General features: G+C 37.6%; 1 long non-coding RNA gene and 1 pseudogene across 1 annotated transcript; one reads left to right on the top strand and one right to left on the bottom strand.

Moving 5' to 3' along the window:
- Positions 1-12,874: 12,874 nt before the first annotated feature.
- Positions 12,875-24,288, bottom strand: LOC120603509 (uncharacterized). The gene is made up of 2 exons (XR_005653030.1): positions 22,811-24,288; positions 12,875-12,993 (listed from the first exon to the last, which is right to left on the bottom strand). It is a non-coding gene; the product is annotated as an uncharacterized LOC120603509 (long non-coding RNA).
- Positions 21,227-21,345, top strand: LOC120604002 (uncharacterized; annotated as a pseudogene).
- Positions 24,289-26,193: the final 1,905 nt, after the last annotated feature.

The raw sequence follows: 26,193 nt of genomic DNA, 5'->3' as shown, positions 1-26,193 counted from the left end.
CATGGATGATCCAGATTAGGTCTCTGTAACAAGAATTTACGGCTGTCATATGGTGGTCTTTTCTTGGAGCAACAGGAAGAAAAATATCAGAAGATATGTTTTCTTTTTTCCTAGATTTAGGGGAAAAGGCCCATATGCAAAATAGAGTATGTGGAGACCAATCTAACTTCTCCACAGAAGAACATAACCTAATTCATGGAGCCATTTAAGATAAGAATATGGGGGAATAGAGGAGGGGAAGGGGGAAAAGTATAATAGAGAGGTGCTTCCAATAGATAAAGAATGCAGACTACAAATGCAAACCATGTAGATAATTTTGAACTTTCTAGTAGCCACATTTTAAAAAGAAAAAGAAATAGGTGAAATGAATATTAATGATACATTTATTTAATGTGGTAAATTCAAAACATTATCATTTCAATGTGTAATCAATATAAAAATTATTTGGGACATTTTGTATTCTTTTTTTTGCACTAAGACTTGGAAATCTCATATGTATGTTATAAATTACAAACAGTTCTATAATTTCCATTCATACTAGCCACATTTCAAGTGCTCAGTAGCCCCATGTGGCTAGTGGCTAGCATAGTGGATAGCACCAGGTTAGAGAGTTCTGAGGGCACAGGTAGCTATAGGACTATTAGACAAATGGGATAATGCTAATATAAAGAAGACAGCCATATTTTTGAGGGCTGTATAGAATTAAGAATATAGAAATTCAGGTCTGACGCTTCTGGGCTAGCATTCTGGTTCTGGCGCTTTTTATCTGTGTGGTCTTGAACATATCACTCATCCATATATGAGCATCCATTTATTCATTCATAAACGGAAATGTAAACATTTTATTATAGTCCAGAATTTACTTCTTTATATTTCAGGTCACACTTCCTTTTATTGGCTAAATTATAATGGCACAGACCCCTATTCTAGTTTTTTAACATATTCCTCTCTGCTACATATCGCCTCCATCAATTTAAAGACCATCTTTCCTTAACCTACTGGTTCTTTACTACAGTGTCACCCTAAGGAAGGCAAAGATTTTCCCAGTGACACTAGAGTACAACTTTTTAAATTATGTTCCTGGAAGTTTCAGTACAAAAGATAAGAGTTGCTGCACAAAGAATAACTTCAATTCCTACTATATATGTGTTCCCTAAAGAATCCCAAGTACATCTTACGGATAGTAGATTCTCTTCCTGACACAGCTATCTGCCAAACTCTTAAAGGTCCAGCTTACCTTCCCACAGTTGGAGTGCTCTTTTTATTGTCTATGCACAGAGAGAAGAGAAAGTGTCTTTCTCACCTAAGTTTAAGGCCTTCTTTTGAATCTTCATCTCATTCATCTCTTCTCAGGATGAATGAAACTGAAGAATATCCTTTTAGTTCAAAGAAATTTCACATCCACTATAACAAATATGGTAATTCTCTGATATATGTTCTCCTCTTTCACTACAGTAATAGAACCCTTCTAATGTCAGCTTGGCCCAAATCCTGCCAGAGTAAAGGCTACATTTGTTTCCCAGATAGAACTGGCCATATTTCAATGCAGAGAGACCACAATTGGCCAACTTTGCAATTATGCATTAATATAACTTGGTGAAAACATCAGATTTTTCATTTTAAAGGCAGAGAGGGACCTTTGTCTAAGCCTTGGGAGCCCCACAGAGACTACAAGCTCTCCCTTGGGATTCACTCTAGCACATCTTAGTGCAGTTTCCAGACTCTGCCACTCAGTGAGGTTAAGGTTCACCATGGTACATACAGTGCTGCTCCAAAACCCTACCGGTCAGAAGCTGCATGACGCTGAATTTTTTAACTTCTTAGAACCAATATTCAAACCCAGGCTAATCAAATTAGATACCTATGAACATTCCACCAACCAGCACTGCTTCTGTATTGCACATCACAATGAATCATCCATGAATAAATAAATGTATAAACAAACAAACAAACAAACTGTTACCCTATGTATGAAGCTGAATCCTTCCTACTTTTGCCAGGTAGCAGATTAATCCCATACATAATGATGATGTTGCTGCTTATATGGCAGAGGAGAAAAGAGAGCAGAGCTGGTGAAAAGAGGTTTGAAGGAGAATCTTAACTTACGAGAAGACCTTCCCTTTACTATCCACATTACTTATAATGGCCCAATTTCCAATTCAGAACTACTCTGAAAATATTATTTGTGAACATGAATTGTCCCATAAAAATTGTTAAGTATATATAAATTAAGTTGGCTTGTAAATAACCTAAGATGACACGAAGAAGAGCACTAAATAAAACTATAGATTAAAAGATAGGAGCCGGAGATAATGTCCAGAAAAAAATGTTAATTTTAATAAAGAAAAAGCCATCTGTCAATAGATGAGTCTCAGAAAGAAGAATAGAGTATGGAGGGTCCTGGAGGATAAAGGAGGTACTGGCACGCTTGTCTAGGCTCCAGCCTCTAGCCAACTGAGTGAGCAAGAAACAGCATCATTGATGGCTTCCCTGTTCTCTACTCATCTGTTCAGAGAGCCAGAGACTGTTCTGGCCTGTCCTGCTCCTGTGGAAGATAAGGGTTGTCTACTTCCTTTGACAACAAATTAAATGAACCATGGGTAATGTTATGGGCTGAATTGTGTCCCTCAAAAAAAATCATAATTGAAGCCCTCACCCTCTATGTGGCTATATTTGGAGATAGGCCTTGAAAGGAGTAATTAAAGTTAAATGAGGTTAATGGGTGGGCCCTAACCCACGTTACTGGTGTCTTTGTAAAAAGAAGAAGTATCAGGGGTGTATGTGCATGAAATAAAGACTGTGTGAGGACACAGAGAAGACAGCCATCTACAAGCCAAGGAGGAGGCCCTAGGAGAAACCAAACCTGCCTATACCTTGATCTTAAACTTCCAGCCCCAGAACTGTGAGAAAATACATTTTTGTTGTTTATGCCACCGATCTGTGATATTTTGTTATAGCAGCCCCAGCAGATTAATACAGGCCATAAAAGAGATGATATCCTTTTCCTCCCTCTTTCTGAGCTGTAGGTAAAAAGAGGAAAGAACAATAGACGCTTCCTAAAACACCCTGAGCCTCTGCCTTTGTTCTGGGTTTATCAATCACTGGCCCTGGGAAAAGATGAGCAAACAGTAGGGTTTTTATACTCAAATCTAAGATATTAGTTTATATGATGTCATGGTCAGCCTTCACTATATATTGTTAATCGTGAGAATAAAACCTACAGATGCAGAGTGGAAGGCAGCAAGCACAGAATAACTTTTAATTGTTGTCAAATAATTTGAATATTTGCACACAAACTAAGTTTGAATTTACTAATAAATACAAAAATTGCTATTTTCAGGGGAAAAGAAAAAAGAGTACATTTGCGCTCAGCGTACTGTGCATACACTTTGCAAGTGACAGCATCATGAATCAAACTTCTACTTCCAGATTATGAGTTGACTAGATCACAGCAGTTATTATTGTTGATGGGACAGCTGCAATTGATTATCTATCTTACAAAAGATTTAATGTTAAAGGTGATCACTATTGCACACTTACTATAAGCCAGCACTGTGAAAAATCATTTACATAGATCATCTTATTTAATCCTTAAACAATCCTATTATGAAGGCACGATTACCTCCATGTGACAGGTGATGAAACTGAGGCTTGAAGGAGTTGAGTTGCCTAAAATCACAAAGCCAGAGAGTGGTAGAGCTAAAGCTCTTATTTAGGCTATCTGACCCCTGAGTAAACCTATTAACCCTTTGCACAAGACTTATTCCCTCAGCAGCAGGGAGAGAGAGAGAAAGACACAGAAGAGAAACATCCTTTTTCTCCCAGGACTCCCAACTTGGCAGGGATGAGGAGGAGAAACTATTTCCTTCATGAATTTCTCAAAGTCTCATCCCAGTCTATTAGCTCAGAAACCCAATTCTGTCATTACTCTAAGAGTGACTCTATTTCAGGAGAAATAAATATGCATCAGCCATCAGCTTCCTCTTTTATAAATTACAGAGACCAAAGTATTCGAATCCCAAATAATTAACAAATTCTTTCCTTGTAGCCAAGACTATCCAGAAAGACAGACATAATTAGAAGTGTGTTGAGTCAGGACAATGGAAATTAATTTAATTAGTTAAGAGCTTAGTATAGCCCTATGGATCCACTAGAATGTCAGCTCCTGGAGGGTAGATATATATTTTGTGCCTAGTACAGAGCCTAGTAGTAGGCGATCAACAAACATGTGGTGAATTAATGAATGAAAGAACATATATTATAATAAGATTGTCTTGCCAATAAGACTGGAAATACTTAAAATTCTATGTCAATCTCCCCCTGATTTAAAATGATCTTTAGGAACGCTATGTCCCACATTAGCCTCTGGGGCTCTCATTTGTCCACACTTCCTCTGCAGACCTTACCTTTCTGTTTGGTGCGATCTGCTTTTCATGTTCTTTCTTTAACTAGATGAATTACCTCTGTGGTCTTCACTCTGCTTTCTCTTCCTGCTACCTCATAAGAAAGGATTCCTGATTTTCATTCTCTGGTTGCAGCACCACTTTCTAACATTATTGTTCTTGCCCCTATCATGGCCTTGACATCATTCCTCCTGCTGAGGTGCCAGCCTCTCAAACACACAACCCCCCTGGAGTCAGATTGACATAGGTGTAAATTTTACCTCTGCCACTGACTCATTGTAGGACCTCTACTTAGAATTTCCATTGCCTACACTTCTTAACATACAAAATGGCAAGAATTTTCTTTGCCTTGAATAATTGCTGAAAGTACTAAATAATATAACTGAAACACCTATGGCCCACAATTATACTCAATAGAAATAGTTCTTTTTCTTTTCATGTCATAAATCAGGTCAGCCCTGTGTTCCTCTTACAAGTTTCTGACCTTTCATTCACTCATTTCACAACTATTTAATGAGGACCTAGTATGTGTCAGGTAAGTGCTAAATCTTGGGACTCTGAAGTGAACAAGATAAACAAGGTTTTGCCCCCATGGGGACTGCATTCTAAAGACAGAAGACAGACATAATTAAAAACAAATTGGTTTGATATGTTGTAAAATAAAGTATGTCCTTTAACTGGTCCCATGTTTTCAGTTTACTGCAGGCCTATTATAAAATAATGAATATGACACTATGAAGGGTAGCATTTAACATTTCCTTCCGTCTCTGGGTCTCTGAACCCTTGTTCTCTTGGACATGAATTTCTTTCCCATGGGAAGGAGCTGTTCACTTCCATCTACTCTCTGTTCCATCTCTGTTCATTGGTCCTCCAGTGGAGTGTATCTGACCCTCCAGCAATGGCCATCCTGACCATTCCAATTTACATCAGTAAGAAGTAGCCTGGGGCCCCTTCTCAGATTCACACAGCTTTCTTCTTTCCCCAGGGTCAAATGTGCTTACTCTATGCCAAGGTTGGCTAACACAGTTGAAAAGATATCATTTCTTCCCTTCATGAACTCTCAGTTCAGAGATGTAAGACACTGTGCTCTTGAGAATTCTCCAGGGTACTATAAAGCAGCAGTCCCCAAACTTTTTGGCACCAGGGACCAGTACTCCTATGAGAATCTAATGCCTGATGATCTGAGATGGAGCTGAGGCGATGATGCTGGCACTAGGGAGTGGTTGCAAATACAGATGAAGCTTCGCTCATTTGCCTGCCACTCACCTCCTGCTGTGTGGTCCAGTTCCTAACAGGCCACAGACTGGTACCGGTCTGTGGCCCAGGGTTTGGGGATCCCTACTATAAATGACCACATCACAGGGGTTCAGAGCTGACCTGCTTCACACTCTAAAAGAAATCAGTATCTCCATCAACCATGGATCTCCTGAACTCTGAAGAAAAATAAATGCTGAAGTGTCTCTAAATGCACATGAGTCCAGTCTCTCTGAGCACTGCTCCAACACAAAACTTCCTCTCTCGATCTTGGCGGATCCTCTGGACAGGGCCCTAGAAAGCTCGGTTAGGGTAAGAAAAATATCTGAATAAGAACAAGCAAAGAATGGGAGAGAGGGGGGTGATCCTAACCATGATCTAACTACCCACTGAAAGAATTTGTTGCTGCTGAGGAGTAATTTGTTTCTGCCCAATCTCATAAAGGCTTATTTACAGAATAGTTTTATGGGCCTAAATCCAAAACTATGTCTCTGATGAAGCATCTAAAGGTGTCATCAGGCCCTCCAAAGTTAGCAACCACCTACCTAAAGAACCCTGAACTGTCCTCATGGGTCCAGCCAAACTCCTCTTGATTTTCACACATAATAGCATTTTCTAGTAAGTAGTAGTTTCCTTCTCTGCAGTGATGACCCCACTAAGTAACTCCTGTTCTGGGAAAGAGAGCAGCTTTGACTTTGTTTAGCTTTATTTTGTTTTAATTTGAGAGGAGAGAGAGTATGTTGGTAAGTGGTACTTAAAGGACTTCCTCTAAGCTCCGAAAAGGCTCCCTGGTAGCAGAGCCTTGGGGTTTGTTGTACAGATCTGAAGTCCATGTCATCATCAACTTGAGGTTTCTCGAATTGGCGTGATAACACCCAGCAGGTTTTGTCTTTCTAGATAACTTATACATGTTCACATAGGTGATTTTTTTAATGATCATAGAAAGACTAAAGAAATGATTTAGAAGAAAAGGAGAGGCAAGACATATTTTAGGGGAAGAATTACACTAAGAATAATTTTATTTGGGGAAGGAACAAGAAGATTGTATGGTTTTAGTTTGTTGACCGATCTTTATCAGGTTAAAAAGGGTGCATTCTATTCCTAGTGTGGTAGGAGTGTCTTGATGACTGTTGTTTTATAGTTAAGTTTTGAAATCAGAAAATGAAAGTTCTTCCACTTTGTTCTTTTTAAGAATTTGTTGTTATTGTATTTTTTGCCTTATATAAATGATAAGATCAGCTTGTCAATTTCTGACAAAAAATCCTGCTCAAATTTTAATAGGGATTCTGTTGACTCTATAGCCAACAGAACATAAGAAGAAATACTCAAATTCACTGGTAATCAGAGAAAAACAAATCAAACCAACAATAATATTGGTAAAATTAGAAGGCTGAAGAATGGTACGTGTTAGGGAAGATGTAAGAATATAGGAAACCTTAAACACCTCTTGTAGAAGTATAGATAATTTATCTTTCTTGAGAAAAATCTGTTACTACTTAGTCATATTCACCATACATTTATCTTATGACCAAAGAATTCTACTCTTTAATACATTTCAGAGAGGACTTGTAAGACAAAATGATGCGTGTGTACTGCAATGTCTACTAGGTGAAAACAAACTGCTTAAGAACTACACAATGGGTAATCATCGATACTAATGGCGACAGCTTCCTCTCTTGAGAGAGTCTGAGCAAAGAAAGGAAATAACTTACTGTGCTTCCTGCCTTCTGTTCTCCATTTCAGATTTCAACTTTTGAGCACAATCCTAGAAATTAACATGTAAGCATAATGAAAGTACTATTTGATGCTAGTGGTTAATATCACCTTGGTTCCAGAAATTCTATGCATCTACGACAAAGAACCTCTTATGACAGTGGATTCAGTATCTCCAAGGCTTATCACTGTTGCATTCTAACTCTCAGAGAATCTGAGAATTGAAAATTGATCCTCCTGAACAGATCAATAAATAGAAGCTCAGTTCAAAGGCAACCCAATGAATTAATAAGTTCTCCATCACAATACCAAAGAGTATTAAAGAAAGAACAGCAATCTGGAGGAAGATCTATAGAAAAGGAATATTAATAAGAATATTTAGAAGTGATAGAGCATTTTTTAAGTGCCAGGTTCAGTACTGAGCACTTTGAATATAACATCTCATTTAGTCCTTACAACAACCCCCATACATATTATATAAATAATACAACCAAGGATTAAGTTGAACTGCTGAAGGTCACAGATTAGTAGAACCAGGACTTGAATCTAAGGCTATTAAATATCAAAGCTTCTTAGTTGCCAAGCTACCTTGACTCCCAGTTGCAACAACTTTGGAGCCTGTGCCCAGTGCCAATTATATAATAAGGCATCTACATGGATATTCCATCTCAGACCTTTAGCAATGGTTTGAAAGAAGCTCTAGAAGACTTGATTATTACATCTGCTGGTGACCCAGTGTAAAGAGGAGGAGGAATAAATGCCTATCATTAAGGACTTTGACAACTGCAATTGCCAAATTCAAGTGTCCTGGTTAGTTCACAATTGGATTATTGCCTTTACTCTGGCCACCACACTGTAAGAGAAATTTAGAGGAGATGGAATTAGAGTACAGAATAGGAGCCATGATAATGAAAGTATTTAAAAATTCCGTTAAGAAACATACACATTCTTCATAAGTCATAAATTCAGTGATAATACCTCTCAATGCTTTCACTTTAAGAGATGAGAAAGAAAAGTTTAATAACAGTCCTACAATTGATTCTCTTCCTTTACCAGGAATGCTCCTGGAAGGAAAAGGAAAAAAAAAAAAAACAAAGTTGATTCTATCAGATCCCTTTTATAAACATTCTAAGGACAGACTTCCTGGTGAACTCACTAATGATATTAGCATAGTCTTTATTTAGCAGAATGCATCTGCTCTGTTCAGAATTGTCTCTGGTAAACAAACTTAGAATCTATGGATTTACAGGGCACGGCTCCTTGAAAAATATCATGTAATTACCATGCTACCTAATTTTTATAGAATAAAATGCAGATGGTTCTCACTGCAAGTAGTCTTGTTTTTGTAAGTGATGTGCTTTCACGTATCACTTAGACATCACTTAGAGATCTCCGGAGTTAAACTCAACCCACAGATCATTCTAAAAAGGCAAAGAAAGACCTAGGAAGCAGTGTGAATGTTTTACCTGTGCTTCACGATTACTTATATCCTTGAAATTATTACTAAAGCTTAATATGGGAAAGATCTCTGAATCCTGTGAATCCGATTTGAATCTAATCAATCTTTTGTGTTAATCAGGAAAGAAAGCAATACTTCTGTGTGCATATATTCATCTCACAATTTTCAAAAAAGATGTTTTCCTTACATGGATAGCTTGAGTTTTTTTATTATGAAGTTACATACAGTCATATTATAACATTCAGATGAAACAAAGTAATGAAAGGTAAAATTAAAATTACAAATAATCTTTCCCAAAGATAAAGACCCTTAAAATTTTTGATATATATCCTTCCAGATTATTTTTTAATATTTTACACATATACATATATATGTAACAAAAACTATTCATACTATGCGTACTTTCTCATAATTCTCCTTTTATACTTAATATATATATATATATATCATTGATGGCTTTTTATGTCATAAATCCTCAATTATCACCATTGTTTAAAGATCATGGAATTCTGATGTGTTATGTACCATATATTACCAAATTCTCTATTGATGGACGTTAAGATTTTCAAATCCTTGTTATGAGTAATGCTAAGAAGGAAATATAGTACTTATATCTTTGTGAATTTATCTATTTATCCTATATGGCTTACTGCTCTACTTTTGATCTCTTTTGAAGTCTAATAAAGATAGGAGCTCCAGGCAAGTGACACAGGGAGCTCTGTCCCATCCATCTCATTGCACTCTCCCCAGTCATGTTCCCATCCTTCAGGCATGAAGTTCTTGCTTCTGGCTTTTGCAGTTCTCTTGTTCCTGGCTTCAGTAACCTTACATAACTTGGAGTCATCCATATTGAGAAGAGACTGATAGAGGAAAGGGGAGACTGAAACAAAAGTATTAGATATATCTATTTTTTAAAGAAAAGGAAACTTTTAAATGGACAGCTATAGGAGAGGGGTTGAAAACAACCATTTAAAGTGTCTGGAAATTTACCTAAGGGCATACAGCAAATCAAGAAGCATTCATTCAAGAAAATCTACTAAATCTCAGTAAGATTATGGAAGTCTGTGGCATTAGGGCCAAAACAATTCATATGTTGAAGTCCTAACTCTCAATGTGATTGTATTTGGAAACGAGACCTCTAAGGAAGTAATTAAGGTAAAGTGAGGTCATAAGTATAGGTCCCTAAGCTGATGGGATTCATTTTCTCATAAGAAGAGACATCAGAGGGCCGTGGTCCTTATTCTATTACAAGACTTGTTTAGAATTGGTTCTACAATATCAAAGGAACAGAATTCGCTGGGGACAGGCTGTTATAAGCTGAGATGTGTCCCCCCCACAAAATTCATATGTGGCCATATTTGGAGATAGGGTCTTTAAAGAGGCAATTAAGTTAAAATGGGGCCATTTGGGAAGGCCCTAATCCAATATGACTGCTGTCCTTAGAAAAAGAGGAAATTGGGCCACAGACACATACAGAGGGAAGATCATAAGAAGACACAAAGAGAAGACAGCCATCAACAAGTCAAGGAAAGAGGTCTGGAACAGATTCTTCCTTCATGGCCCTTCAGAAGAAACCAATCCTATAGACACTTGATCTCAAACTGTGAGAAAATAAATTTCTACATTTAAGGGAAAAAAAAAGGAAGAGACACCAGAGAGCTCACTCACTGTCTATGCATGCACACCAAATAAAGAAAGGCATGTGAAGACATAGTGAGAAGGCAGTCATTTACGAGCCAGGAAGAGAACAAACTCTAAACAGAGACCAACCATGCCGGCACCTTGATCTTGGACTACTAGCCTCCAGAACTGTGAGAAAATTAATTTCTGTTTTTAAAAAAGAAAGAGAGAGCTTCCAAGGTGGGGAACACATTGAGATTCACGGAGTGATATGCTTGGAGAGGGCGTGGAAACTCTACATACTTTTTCTCCTTGCCTGTGTATCTCTTTCATGTAGCTGTTCCTGGGTTGTATCCTTTTATAATAAAGTGATAATCTAGTAAGTAAAATGTTTCTGAGTTCTATGAACCACTCTAGCAAATTAATTGAACCAGAGGAGGTCATTGTGGAAACCCTTGCTGTACACTCAGTTGAACAGAAGCACAGGTGACAACCTAGACTTGTGTTTGGTGTCTGATGGGGGTGTGGAGGGGCAATCTTGTAGAACTGAGTCCTTAAACTGTGGGATCCGATACTATCTCTAGGTAGATAGTGTCAGAATTGAGTTGATTGCTTGGTGATGCTGGTAGACACACATTCAGTGTCAGAATCAGGATTTGCTAGAATTTTCCTAGCTGATGAACATATGTGGTTTTAAAAGAAAAAGCATGAAAGAATGAGGAATGGGGAATGAGGAACCTTTGACTCCTGGGTGGCCAGGTGGTCAACCATGATATTAATGTAGGGAGGAGGCAAGAGAATTAAAAATGTTACTCAAGCCACATTCAGAGACTGAAATATACTGATCAGCCCTGCAGCCAGGCCAGGAGGACACCTGCAGAACAAAGGAAGATTTCTGCTGGGATTGCTAACAACCCATTCCCCACAGCTGAGAAGGGGAAACAGAAACCAAGAGTCATTCCCTATGGCTAAAACCATGGGGAACTTATGAATTAAAGGCTGGGAACTGCCAGCAGGCCTTTCACTCTACAGAATCTTACCTTTTCACACTATACACTCTTCCCCTTCCTCACTATATGTCCATATCAAAGGAAATGGATTAACAAAGTCTTTTAAACTATAACTCACAGGTTCTAAAGAATGATTTATAACTGAATTCTCCTAATACTCAGGGTCCCTTTCAGTGTCTTGACTCTGTCTCTCTCACTGTCCTCGTCTCTCCCTATTGTTGTTGCAGAAAAATCCCAAAACCAGTCCAGCAAAAACCCAAGCAGTAACTTGGAGAGAAAGAGAACTCAGTTTTATTACACGCAGTGCTCTAAGATCTGGGCAGTGTGCTCAGTGGCAACATTCCTTATATACAAGGATTTTACACAAGCTGATTGGTCAGTTTGAACTCGAACCGTTGTGAACTGTTGCCCAAGCCCACACAGTGTAGAAAAGAACCTGGAGTGTTGGTCGGAACAAACTCTCTGTGCCATAATCCTACGTGGAAAGTAGACTAGGGATTATAGCAAAACCCTATTCCCCCCTCCCAACAGAGACTTACCAGGACTTCAGACTAGAAATTTTCCAATAGAGGGGCACTTGCTGCCTTGCTACTGGACATTACTAATTGATGCTACCACTAGGACTGAAGGACATAAAGCGATCTTAAAATCATAATGTCTAGGACGATGTCAGAGAAACACTCAAATGGCAGTGTTCAGAAGAGTTCCAAAGTAAAATGGAAATGGTTTATACAGATTCATGCTGCCTGGGGAATGCAAGGAGATACAAGCAGGGAGCCTCTTTGCCTCTAGTTCTGATTCTGGAGCTGTGTGAGGAGCCGCTAGATTCTAGCATCACTTGGACAGTGCCTAACGAAGAGCCCTCTACTGACCAAGAAGAGCTGCTTGGCTTGTGGACAGCAGTTCCAAGGTGAGACAACAATATCCCATTTGGAAATCCTCCATTCTCAGGGAAGAACATATAAATAATCAGCTCAAGGGGCTGAACTGCATGCTGTTTTCCTCACAGTTATGGAAGAATTGAACAATGCAAAAGCCCCCATGTTTGAGTTTTTACTGACTCATGGGCAATGGCCAACGGCCACTCCAGGGAGGAGAGGGAGGCTGGTGGAAGGTTTAATCGACCATGCCTATGTAATGAAGCCTCCGTAGAAACCTAAAAGAATGAGGTTCAAAGAGCTTTTGCGTTAGAGAGTGGTGCACCCAGAGAAAGCATAGAAGCTCTGTGTCCTTTCCCACATAACTTGCTCTATGCATCTCTTTCATCTGGCTGTTCCTGAGTTATACCTTTTAATAATAAATCAGTAATCCAGTAAGTGAAAATTTAAAATGAGAGAGAGCAGATGAAAAAGCGAAAGAGATAAAATGTTAACCATAGATGAAAGTGGGAAGATAATAAGAAAGTGTTCCTTGTATATTTGTATTTCACAATTTATTGTAGGCTTTAAATAATTCCCAAGTAAAAAGATTTTTCAATGGGTTGCAGAAAGTGGGATGGCTCAAATGAATGATGAGATCCAATGGATTCTGCATGCTAAACAGAAACAAGGAAAAAAAGTGTCATTATTGCTTAACAAGTGAGATTAAAAGGCAATTAATTTGTGGGAGAAAACATACAAAAAAACCCCACAAAATCTTTGGTTCTATATTTATAGATTTATCAAGGGTTTGAAGGGGATTAAAGGCATTTTAGGATTATAATTTATGATATTCAATTGAAGAAATTATAGAATCTGAAAGATATTTGCCAGTTTGAGCAACTTCTAAAGTCTGGGGTCATTTTCTTACCAAATTCTGGATCTTTCTGATCAGGAAAAAGTGATGCTAAAGCTGCTTTACTCAGCTGGCCCATATCAGGACTTACCAAATAATTCTCTTCAATTATAGGCACCTCTTTGGATAAAAGATTTAGGAAAACTAGCACTTGGACACAAAGAAAGAACCTGGACTTCGAATGCATTCAATGTAAAAAAAAAATTCCTTGAGATGAATGTGGAGAGGACAAATTCCTATCCTCCAGAAACCTTAAGCTAAGAGAAAAATGCAAATATTTGGGAATGAGAGTATTCATATTGAAACTCAAACAAAAAGTAATTTTCCTATAGAAATACTTTCTCTTTTTCTAATAATCAAAGTACACATAATCTTTCCCTAAACTCAGATATTATATACAGACATATAAACAGATGTTTCTTTTTCAAAGATTATACCATACTAGATGTAAATATTATAGTCTATTTTTCTATTTTATGATAATTTTTAATTACATAGTGTTCTATTATATTCTATAGTTTATCGTGTTCATGTTTTATCATTATTCATGTTGCTTTTGATATTTTGCTATTAGAAGCAATGTTGAGATAAACTTCTTTATGTACTTGTTCAATTATTTCTAATAGACAAAAGTCCAAGGAACAGAGTTTCTGAATCAAAAGGCAGTCATTTTTTTTTAAGTGTTTAAAATGTTTGGGTTTTTTAATAAATTTATTTATTTATTTTAATTACTTTCAAGTATACAGTACATTGGTTAGACATCTATATAGTTTATAAAATGATCCCCCTCATTGCGCTTTCTCTCCTCTGGCTCTACACACAGCCATTACATTACTGCTGACTGCATTCCCTATGCTGTGCTCCCCATCCCCATGACCATCTATCAACTGCTAATTTGTACTTCTTTAACCCTTCACCCCATTCTCCCAGCCTCCCAACCATCCCCTCCTCTGTCTGTTACCAAATTGTCCACTATATTTGTGAGTCTGTTTTTAATTAGTTTGTTCTTTTTATTCCTTAGATTCTGCATATAAGTGAAATCATATGGTATTTATCTCTGACTTATTTCACTCAGCATAATAACCTCTAGCAGGCATTTTTAAGACTCCTGATGTATATTGTCAAATCGCTCTCCAAAAGCAAAACTATACCAATTAACACCCCCAGCAACTGTTTTCCTACACCCTCACCAAGACTGGCTGGAAAGATGGGGTGCTATGAATCTATGTTGTCTTCGTTATGCCTTTCTTCCTCCTAACAGCCTAGAATACAGGTGCTCAATAATCAATCCAGGCTTCAGTCTAGTAGACATTCTGATCTAATCTAACTGATACGGGTGGCAGAGAACTCCTCCTCTGATTCACTGCCAAGTATCCTGTGTCATGTGGATCCTATAAAGGCAGCAGCTTCGAGCACATTTCACAGAGTCCCCTGTCTCCACTAACCCACCACCTGCACCCCAGGCTATGCCTTCAGCCATGAAGCTCCTGCTCCTGGTCTTTGCAGCCCTGGGATTTCTGGTGACCCCAGGTAAACTGGATGGAGAAGGGGAAAGTAGAGCTATGGGCCAGAAACACTAGCAGATCTGGTCACTGTGGTGACAGACAAGTCAGGTTGGAAGTCGGCAGGGCTCACCCCCACTGAATTCCAGCTTAAGGTAGGGATCTTCCCACATCTACCACTGGCCTTGTACCCTATACACAACCACCACCTTAAACAACCATATACAAGAAGCAGTTCCAAAAATTTTTTTTCTGTTCTAAAATGAAAGTCAGCCTCAACCTGGTCCAAAATATTTTCCCGTCATTTTACATGAACTCCCTACATCTTAGTCTTTAAGATGCTGAGAAGGCATCTCTCTTCACCATTTTCATCCTTTGAGATTAGCACCGGGTTAGTGCTCAGAGGCGAGCATGAGCCTGGGAGGAAGTGACTTAGGAGTCGGTGTTTCATCCCCATGCCCAACATAGGGCTGGCAGACAGGGTGATGAGACCTCTTAGAAGGCAAGTTCACACGAGATGGCAAATAAGGTATTTAGCTCTACAGTGGAGGAGAGAATGAAGAACCAGAGAGAGAAAGAAATCAGAGTAGCAGGCAGTGGGTGTGAAGAAAGCCCGAGAAGAAAGGATGCTCAGATGTCTCCAGTGCTGTGAGCTGATGGCAGACACAGAGCCGAGATAAAGCCCCCAGATTTAACCAGAAGATGGCGTCTGGTGCTGGGCAGTGCCTGAATGAAAAAATATCCTGTAGGTAGCAACTATTAGTTAATAATACTTTGGGGGGATGATGTGACAATTTTTTTTGCCTGTGTTCACTGTTATCTACAGCTTTAAATTCTCTGAGAACAAATGAAGCAGTAACACCATAAAAGGGGAGGCTGTGGAGAGAATAATAGCCTCAATTCCCCCTTTTGAGTGTTCATGCAATGAAGACCTGGCTCCCCGTCCTATTTTTACTCAAACATTCTGCAGTACCAACTACAGCAAAATTACAGGCCTTCACTAGAGCTGCAAAGATACAGATACTGGCAAAGAGAAAGCGGTCCTCAGAGTTCCCAGAGGCTGTCATTTAAGGGAGATAGTGTCTGTGCTTCATTATCCTTCTCAAGTCTCATTTGCCAGCATCTCAAGCATACATCTCAAAATAAAAAGCCAAATGTTCCCACCTGGCCCTGACCATTTGGCAGTCCCTTTTGCTGCTTCTAACCTTGACTTCTCTGGTCTTTTCCCCTCCCTTGCAGCCAGTGGGGGCAGGACAAGCTGTAGGCTTAAGGTCCCCGGACACTGCAAACTGCACTGTGGCTCCTTTGAAAGATCTATATTCATGTGTGACAGATACAAACAATGCTGTGTCAAGAACTATGTAATACCAGAGCCCATCATGCCACCACCTGTCCATAAATCTAAGGACCCATGCAGAAAAACTACAAAAAGACAAAAGACAGTAACACCTATAACACCAAAACCACTATCATCTCCAAAGATTCAGCGCACTATTGCCTCCCCATAAATTGTTGCGGCTTCCTTCTTCTGGGATTTCAACTTAAGACCAAGCTCTTGTCTTCTACATCAGTCTGTCATTCATTTAAAAAATAATTTGGAGTTCGTATCTGTCCTACAGGAGTTAATGCCATGTGGTTCCATCCATGGGTTATGTGTCAGTTTAGGTCCTCCAAGAACCATGCCAAGATAGAATTAGACCTGAAAAAATTTACTGAGGAGAAACCCCATGATGGACGAAGGTGAAAGGGAGCAGGAGGAGGAGAGAGAGCCTTCAGACTGCAATGTTGGTCTTATACTTGTATAATGAGAGAGGGATAGAAGGAGGGCTGGATAGATAGAGCCTGAGACTACAGACCTAAGGAAGTCTCAGCCATGAGACTGGGGATGGGGGGCGGCCAAAGCAAGAATTGCCCCTCAGAGGAACCCTACCACAGAAGCAATGATGTACAGGCTCTACATCCCACTGGCTTTAGTCACTGGCTTGGAGCAACCCCTGGAGAACATGGCCTTGGGATGAATGCTGCTATAGACCTGGAGGTATGGCAGCTGGAGGCTGTCCACCAATTACATCCTGGCAGTAGGTTCTCTCTTTTTATAATTTATTTTAATTAGTTTCAAGTATACAGTACATTGGTTAGACATCTATATAGTTCATAAAACAATCCCCCCAATTGCTCCCTTTGTCCCCTGACCCTCTACCTCGCCAACGTATTAATGCTAACTGTATTCCCTATGCCGTGCTCCCCATCCCTGTGACCATCCATCAGCTACTAATTTGTACTTCTTTAACCCTTCACCCCATTCTCCCAGCCCTCCAAACCTCCTCTCCTCTGTCTGTCACCAAATTGCCTACTGTATTTGTGAGTCTGTTTTTGATTAGTTTGTTCTTTTTGTTCCTTAGATTCTGCATATAAGTGAAATCATATAGTGTTTATCTTTCTCTGTCTGACTTAAATATCTTCTAGGTCCATCAAAGCAATATCTTTTTCCATCCTCTTCCTTTTAATCTGTGTGTTTTTTAATCTAAAGTGAGCCTCTTGTAGGCAGCATATGTAGGGGTCTTGTTTTGTTATCCTTTCAGCCACTCTATCGTTTGGTTGGAGCACTTAATTATTTTCCATTTGAGGTGCTTATTGATAGGAATGTAGTTGTTACTATTCTTTATTCCTGTTTTTGATACATGTTTTTTCTTCTTAAAGAAGCCCCTCCAACATTTCCCATAATACTGGCTTGGTGGTGAAGCTCTTTATCTGTCCTTCAACTCTAAATGATAGCTTTGCTGGATAAAGTATTCTTAGCTGTAGATCTTGGGTCTTCATCACATCGAATATTTTGTGCCAAGCCCTTCTCTCCTGCATAGTTTCTTTTGAGAAGTCAGTTGCCAATCTTATAGGTGTTCCCTTATAGGAAACTATCTACTTTTCTCTTTCTGCTTTTAATATTCTTTCTTTGTATTTAACCTTTGGCATTTTAATTATGATGTGTCTTGGTGTGGGCCTCTTTGGATCCCTGGTTTTGGGGATTCTCTGAGCTTCCTGGGGGTTTATGTCCATTTCTTTGATCAGGTTAGGGAAGTTTTCCATCATTATTTCTTCAAACAGCTGTTCGACATCTTGATTTTCTTCAGGTACGCCAATCAGACAGATATTTAGACCCTTAATAGTGTCCCATATGCTCCTTAAATTATTTTTATAGCCTTGGCATCTTTTTTCTTGCCATTCTGATTGAGTGTCCTTAGCTTTCCCGTCCTCTAGATAGGTCATTTAATCCTTTTCTTTATTCACTTTGTTTATTCCTTTGATTATTGCATTTAATATACTTCTCATCTCACATAATGTGTTCTTCATTTCAGACTGATTCCCATTTATAATTTTCATTTCCATTTTTATGTTTTTTATCTCTTCGTTGAAGTTCTCACTGAATTCATCTACATTTCCTAAAAGTTCATTGAGTTCATTTTTATAACCAGTGTTTTGAACTCTGCATCTCTTAGATTACCTGACTCCTTTATATCTGGATCCCTGTTCTCTTCTCTCGTATTGTTTCTGCTTTATTGTCTTCCCATTTTGGCTGCTTTTCCGTGTCTGTTTCTATGTACTAAGCAAAGCTCCTAAGTCTCCCGGTCTTATTAGTGTGGATTTATGAAGTAGGTGTCCAGTGGCACAGTCACTGTGCCACTGAGAGGGGTTCAGCTGCAGGCTAAATTTAGTCCAAGCCTCTACCCATCCAGGGCCACCTGTTAAGATTCAACAAGCAATCCACAGATGCTGTGCTTACAGTTGTTCACAAGGCCACACCAGAAACTGAGGCCAGCTGCCTCCAGTGTGAGTCTAGGCGCTGCTCAGCAAGGAGCACCTGACTCGCTGAGGATATACCTGGATGTGGCTTGGGTGGGGCCACAAGTTGGGGGAGGCAGAGTCTCAGGGAATCGCCTGAGCGGAGCAACCTCTGTTATCCAGTTTGATGACATCAGGGCTATAGCGGCGCTGTGTCTGGTTCATTGGTAGGGGGCAGGGCTCAACAGGGAACAATGGATACCACCGGCACTTCTGTACCCAGCAAGTCTCGCCTTGGCCCTCACTCTGACAATGTCTCCCTGTAAGTCCCTGGTGCCCCCTGCACACAGCCGAATGGGCACTGGTGCTCAGAGCAAGCAAGTCCGTCACTGCAGAAGTCCGCTTTTGGATGTGGCCCCTTTAAGAGGCATCTGCTGCTGCCGCTGCCGCAGCCTCCATCCTGCTCAGCTGCTTGAGACCCGGCAGCCCTGCGTCCTCCCCTGTCCTACCTCCTGCTGTCACAGGGTGATTTCTTGGATTTCTCCCTAGTTGTATGGCTTGTTCATCAAGATCTCAGGACATTTTTCCTTGCTCCTTGTTTCTATCACAACTTTGATTTGGTCACCAGAGGAGTGAACAGAGCTTCTATCATCTATGCCATTTTTTTCTCCTCTGGCAGTAGGTTCTCTTGAAGGGAAATATGAGTGGAGCACCCCATGGCTGCCACAAATTGTTAGGAGAGATAGAAAGGAGCTGAAAGTGTATGTTTGGCTAGCCAGATAGATTGACTGATGAGGTATTCATTTACTCATTTGTGTAATAAAATGGTGAAAATGCATAGATCCAACACTGGCAATACTCTCTGAAAGTAAAGCTGCAAAGACAATGGTGACTCAAATGTGCCCACCAACAACATAAAATTGGCATAACCCTGTTGGAAAGTCAAGTGGAAATAAGTACAAAGAAACAGAACTTCTAATTGTTTAATCCAGTTAACAGTACCTCTGGGAATCTATCCATCATAAGCTATTCCAAAGAAGCAAAATGTTATGGGCACAAAGGGTTTCAATACAATATTATTTAAATGGCAAGAAAATGAGAACACTCTAAATGATGAAATATTGTATATTAACAACATGTATAATTATGGACAAATGAAAATGCTTACAGAATAATAGTACATACTAATAACATTATTCAAAATAGCATTTATACTATGGTTGCTATTATGGCAAAATTGACTCTTGAAATGATACTATGAAACTCTCATGAAAATTATGACTTTCTTATTTGGTTAGAAAGCAGGATCATACATAAATTTCCTCATACAGTTTGATGTCCATTAATTGTTTATAACATTTATGTAACAGGTATCAAATTTGACCTGAGAACAAACCAGAACAGTTGGGCCTAAACAATTCAAAGCAATCTTGGAAACTAGCTACCCATACAAAAAAATTTTAATGTCAATTCGCTACCTTATATCTTAGACTGAATTAATTACAGATGTTTTAAAAATGACAGAGTGAAAAATAAAGTATGAGAAGATTATATAGTTTAATATTTAATTTGGGAGCAAGGAAGTTCTAAGTATGGCAATAAAGGTAAAACTCATGTAAAAATAAACTGATTATATAGCATAAAATGTCAAAAGATATCATTTTTAAATGTATCTATATTATTGCATAAATCAATAGTTCTAATTTACGAGTACTGTTTTGTTGTATGAATATACCACAATTTATTTATCCGCTGATTTGTTGATGGACATTTGGGTTGTCCCCAGTTGGGAGATGTTACAAATAAAGTATCTGTGAACATTCATGCACAAGTCTTTGTATGGAACTGTTTTCATTTCTCTTAGGTAAATACCTAGGAGTGGAATGGCTGAATCACATCATAAGTAAATACTTCACTTTTTAAAGAAAATACCAAACTGTTTTCCAAGATGGTTGTGTCATTATACATTCCCACGAGCAGTATATAAAAATTCTAGTTGCTCCTCATCTTCACCATTTGGTATCATCAGTCCTTTTCATTTTAACCATTCTAACAGGCTGTAGTATAACTCATTGTATTTTTTATTTGTATTTCTTTAATAACTAATTACCCCCAAAAAATATATTCTGTATGATTTCATTTATATAAAATTCCAGAAAATCCAAGTAAGCTCTAATGACAGAAGGCAGATCAGTGGTTGCCTGGGGATATGAGGGGTGGGCAGAGAGGACTAGTGGGAGAAATTACAAAGGGGCATGAGGACACTTTGAGGGGTGATGGATGTGTTCATTATCTGATTGTGGTAATGGCTTAACAAAAGTATACATAAGTCGAAAACTTACCAAATTGTACACTTTAAATTTATGCAGTTTATGTATGTCAACTGTACCTCAGAAAACTATTAAAATAAATTTCAAAGTGAAACTGAAAAATTAAAGTATCCTAAATAGTTAAGACAAAAGCTGAAACATATATAATGAAGTGTTGATACCCTAAAATATACAGCAAGTTAACATAAAGTAACAAGGAAAACATGAAACCTCTAGGAGAAAATGAATAAGTGACGTGAACTAGCAACTCAACCTCTAGAATGGCCAAAAACATGGGCCACCCCAAAAAAAATCTGTCTTATTGTAATCAAATAAATGCAAATTAAAATTACAATGAGATCTCATTTTTTATCTATTAGATTTTCATAGATTCAAAATATTTGCAGTCTACAGCCATGCTACCCTGAACATGCCTGATCCTGTCTGATCTTGGAAACTAAGCAGGGGCAGGCCTGGTTAGTACTTGGATGGGAGACTACCTAGGAAGACCAGGTGCTGTAGGCATAAAAAATAATAATAATAAATAAATGATTTTAAGCTGACAAGGTCCTTGCAATCTGTGAGGTCAACCAAGAGTTGCCTCCCCTAAAAAAAAAAACAAAAAAACAAACAAAAAAAAAAAAAAAAAAAAAAAACCATATATATATATTTTCTGAGTAGATTTAACAGAATAAAATCTCTCTAGTAATCCTTAACATTAATATTATTTGCACTGATGTTATATTTTCTATTTTAAAATGCCTTTTGAGACTTTAATACAATGATAAGTACCCATGTATATCTAAAGACTTTTTAAAATTGGAATCTAAAGCTATCAAATTATAAAAAGTTAAAAAAGGACATACTGTCACCTCATAGTCTTTGTGTAAGCTTTATTAATACTTATAGTGTAAATGTAAACATTCTAACTTTTCTAAAGTCCAAAATGAAATAGTGCATTGTAAGTATTATCTTAATAATATGCTTAAATTAGATTTAATTGTTTTTAGTTAAGATTGTTTTCAAGGTTTCAATAATGTTACACCTTAAACATATTCTTTGATATGAAAATACAGATAATATTAAGATGGTAATATGATAATAACTAAGATTTAAGATTGTCATAGAAGTTTTGAGTTAGAAGAAGAATGAGAAAAATCAGAAAAAGAAAAAAGTAATAGTAAAGCTTTAATATTTGGATAATATATTTTTAACTGTAACCAATAGTCTGAGTATTCATTTTTTCAAGGAAAAAATGACAAGCCTTTTACATGGGACAACTACAGCCACCTGAAGCTTCTGAGCACATGAAATACCATCTCCATATCTCAGTTTCTACAGATACGGCCTTGGTCACAAGGCAGCTGAATGTGAGATTATACCTTCTAGAACACAAAGAACACACTGCCCCTTTTTCCTACTAAAGAAATGACAGTTATCTTTTTCCATGGGAAAACTGACAGAACCAAACTACCTATTCATCAAAACGAATTTCTTTCCCTCCTCGGTAAATCTAGACTACATCTCATGGACTATTTTGCAGTTAAGAGGGCCATGTGACTGAGTTCCGGCCAACAGAATGTAAGTGGAAGTGATTATGCCACTTCTTGGTGACCTGTAAAATCCTTCTGTGAGTATCCCACTCTCTTTCATCAAATATCCTTCAGGAGAATTGTGATACCCCAGGTGACCTTGGTAGCCACATGTTGAAGATAACAGGGCCTCCATCAGCTTGGGTCCCTGACTGACTACCCAAAGGAACAAACCACACCTAACACTACGGATTGGGATGTACTGAGAAGTAAATTAGGTTAAACTGCTGAACTGGGGAGTTTGTTAAATGGGTTAACATTGCCACGACTAATACCAAAAAAAAAAAGACAAGAAATAGAGACAAAATATTTTACAATACTAACCTCTCCTCTGTCAAAGAAGAGAGTCTTCAAATAACAGGCACTAAGATAATCCAGATGTAAAAGAAAAGAGTTACCTCGATGATCATCAGTGGCCACATGCATCTTCCTAGGTTACTACGTAGGTAGATTCTGTGAGCCTATAAATTTAAAAGTAAAAAAGTATTTGCCACAAAAATCAAAAAATTTTTGATCACTACAAGAATAAGGTATTTTTATTTAATTATGTACTTATATGTAAAAATTACAAAGACGTAACTTAGAATCCTTTACTCTGCTTTTTTACCATGGCATTTATTACCTTTTTAAAAATCATTTTATTGAGGTATAATTGACAGACAAAAAGCTGTAGATATTTAATGTGTACAACCTGATGCATTTGGAGATAAGTATACACACAAGAAACTATCACCACAATCAAGGCCATATGTTTCTCCACCATAGTACTTTCTAATATAGCATATAATTTACTTACTTGTGATGTTTGTTTATTCTCTACCTCCCCTTACTTAATAATCAGCTTCCCAAGGGCAGGAATCTTAGTTCTGTTTACAGATATATCTAAAGAGCCTAGAACAGGATCTTGCAAATAGTAAGTATTTGTTAGATGAATGAATGAATGAGTTCCAATTGTAATATATGTATAGAAACTGCTTTCAATGTTTCTAAATGTTGGATCTGCTCTCATTTGCCTCAAAAAAACTACGGGATAAATCCTCATAAGGACAGTACCTGCTTTCTAAGATAATATGAGTAATAATTAAATAGCCAGAGATAAACATTATAGGTCACATTCTAAAGATGACGCCAAGCAAAATTCTTCAGCAAAATAGCTTACATCCACCTAACTACCCCAGAGAAAAAGTTAGGATACATCCCTAGGACCAGCAGATTATTAGGAAGACCAGGGAAAATTGCATAAAGTATATTAGTAATACTGGTAATTATCCTGTAATGCTGAGCACAATATACCGATCCAGCTGCCATTGGTCTCCTGGATAGTCCTTGAAAATATCCCAGACATGCTCTTAGGAGCTTTGCACAGTAACAGTTCCTTGTTACTGAAATGAATCTTCCTTGCTTTGTGTAGGTCTTTGACCAAATGTCACCTTGGTGAGGTCTTTTCTGACTGCCCTATTTAAAATTAAACACCTTTAGCCTAGGAATTCCCTATTCCCTTTTCCTGTTATATTATTCTCCATAGGTGTAATGCTGTCTAACATGTTAGATATGTTATATATTTATTTTGATTATTTTTTGTTCCCTGCTACACACTAGAATGTAAACTCCATAAAGATAAATAGTCTTGTGTCTTTAATTCATTGCTGAAACCCCAGGGCTTAGAATAATTGGCATGTAGTAGTGCTCAATAAATATTTGTTCAATGAGTATATAAACGACCAAATAAAATAATATTTAAAAAAGGTACCTGAATATTACAATTCTATCAGTCAGGATAAGCTAGAACAGCAGATCTCAAATATTTTTGGTCTCTGGACCCCTTCTTACTCTTAAAAATTATTGAGGACCTAAAAGAGCTTTTGTTTATGTGGAGTATATTTATCAATAATTACTACATTTGAAGTTAAAATTAAGAAATTTTTAATAACATACAATGGAATGTTTACTCAGTTATAAAAAAAATGAAATCTTACCATTTACAACAATATGGATGGATCTAGAGGGTATTACGCCACATGAAATACGTCAGATAGAGAAAGACAAATACCATATGTTCTCACTTTATGTGGAATCTAAGGAACAAAATAAATGAACAAAACGAAAACAGACTCATATATACATAGACACAGAGAACAAACTGGTTATTGCCAGAATGGAGGGTCTAGGTGAAAAAGGTGAAGGGATTAAGAAGTACAAATTGGCAGTTACAAAATAGTCATGAGGATGTGAAGTACAGCATAGGGAATGTAGTCAATAATATTGTAATAACCATGTATAGTGCCAGGTAGGTACTAGATTAACCAAGGGGATCACTTTGTAAATTATATAAATGTCTAACCACTATGCCGTACACCTGAAACTAATATAAAATAATATTAACTGTCATCTCTAGTTGAAAATTTTCTAACTAAAAATAAATAAAAGATGCTTAAAATAATTGTATTTCTTTATTGATTTAAAAATAGCAATAATAAACTCATTATATGCTAACATAAATATATTTGTTATGAAAAATAAGTATATTTTGAAAAAATCAAATAAGAAAAATGTGTTCTTTTTAATTTCTGCAAATCTCTTTCATAGATTTAATGGAAGACAGCAGAATTTTCGTATTTTTTCTGTATTCATTCTGCTGCCATATGTTGTTTTTGTTGAAATATGTATAGTTAAAAAAGGAAGGAATATTTTAATAGCTTTTTTAGATAGTTATGGATAGTCTTCTTTTATATTACACCAAAATTCAACAAATGGTAGTTTCCTAAAGGTTAGTTGCAAGATGGAATCTGAAACCACGTCAAAGAAATTTCTTGTGTTCTGTTACATTAAAATGCATTGGTCTATTTTGTTCTTTAAACGGATCTGTTACCCATGCATGATTTGGTCACTTCCTGCACTGATCCCTTAGAAAAACTGGTTCACAGTTGTACAGACCTTCCACATTTTGACATGTTTCATTATACAAGACAAAAATACCATATTCATTAATATAACCACTTATCAGAAAAGGCTTTAATATCTGAGAAGCTTCAAACTCATAGTGGTAGGTTCGCTTTGAATTTTATTGTTGCCATAAATACTATCAGTTGTTTACCTTTAACTGAATGACTCACTTGGAGCACTTGTAAAAAAATGTTTAGCAAATGCCAAAGTCTGGATAGCCATAGTTTGTCTATAAGTCATTCATTCAAGTAAAAATGTTGTTTCATGAAAGGAGTGGCTGGTCCAGCTCACAACTCAGTGACACAAGTTCTTTTTCCTTAAGAGGACCATTACACTTCAAAATTGCTTTTGATGTATTTCCCATTTCGTCGTACAGAATATCAAAAAGATATGTACTCAAAGGGTGAAATTTGATAAAAATTATCATTCTAAGCAAGGATAGTCTTAAGTAAAACTAGTTTTGGGGTTTTATGTGGGCATTCTGCTTGCTGGTTTGTTTTTACTGTGAGAGGAAGGTGAAGAAGATTACAACTTGGTACCACTATCTTGATTCCTGCTACAGTGCTAGCGGTTTTATTCATTATTACTTTTGCACCATGAGGGCAAATGTCAACACAGCAAACAAGGCAAATAACGTACTTGTGTCATTAGGAAAAGTTTGCTCCCTCTGAGGACCACCTTAAGGGTTTTAGAGGGCCCCCAGGAGTCCTCTGACACACTTTGAGGACAGCTAGGCTAGGGTATGTAGCAGGAACAACAACCTTGAAATTTCAATGGTCTTAAAGAAAAAAGGTTTCTTTCTCACTCACGCTACCTGTCCATTACATGTCGATAGGAT

The sequence above is a fragment of the Pteropus medius genome, unplaced genomic scaffold (genome assembly GCF_902729225.1).
Source record: "Pteropus medius unplaced genomic scaffold, Ma_sr-lr_union100, whole genome shotgun sequence".
Taxonomy (NCBI): Eukaryota; Metazoa; Chordata; class Mammalia; order Chiroptera; family Pteropodidae; genus Pteropus; species Pteropus medius.
The sequence above is the reverse complement of the archived record's forward strand: the minus strand, read 5'-3'. Positions and strand labels throughout refer to the sequence as shown.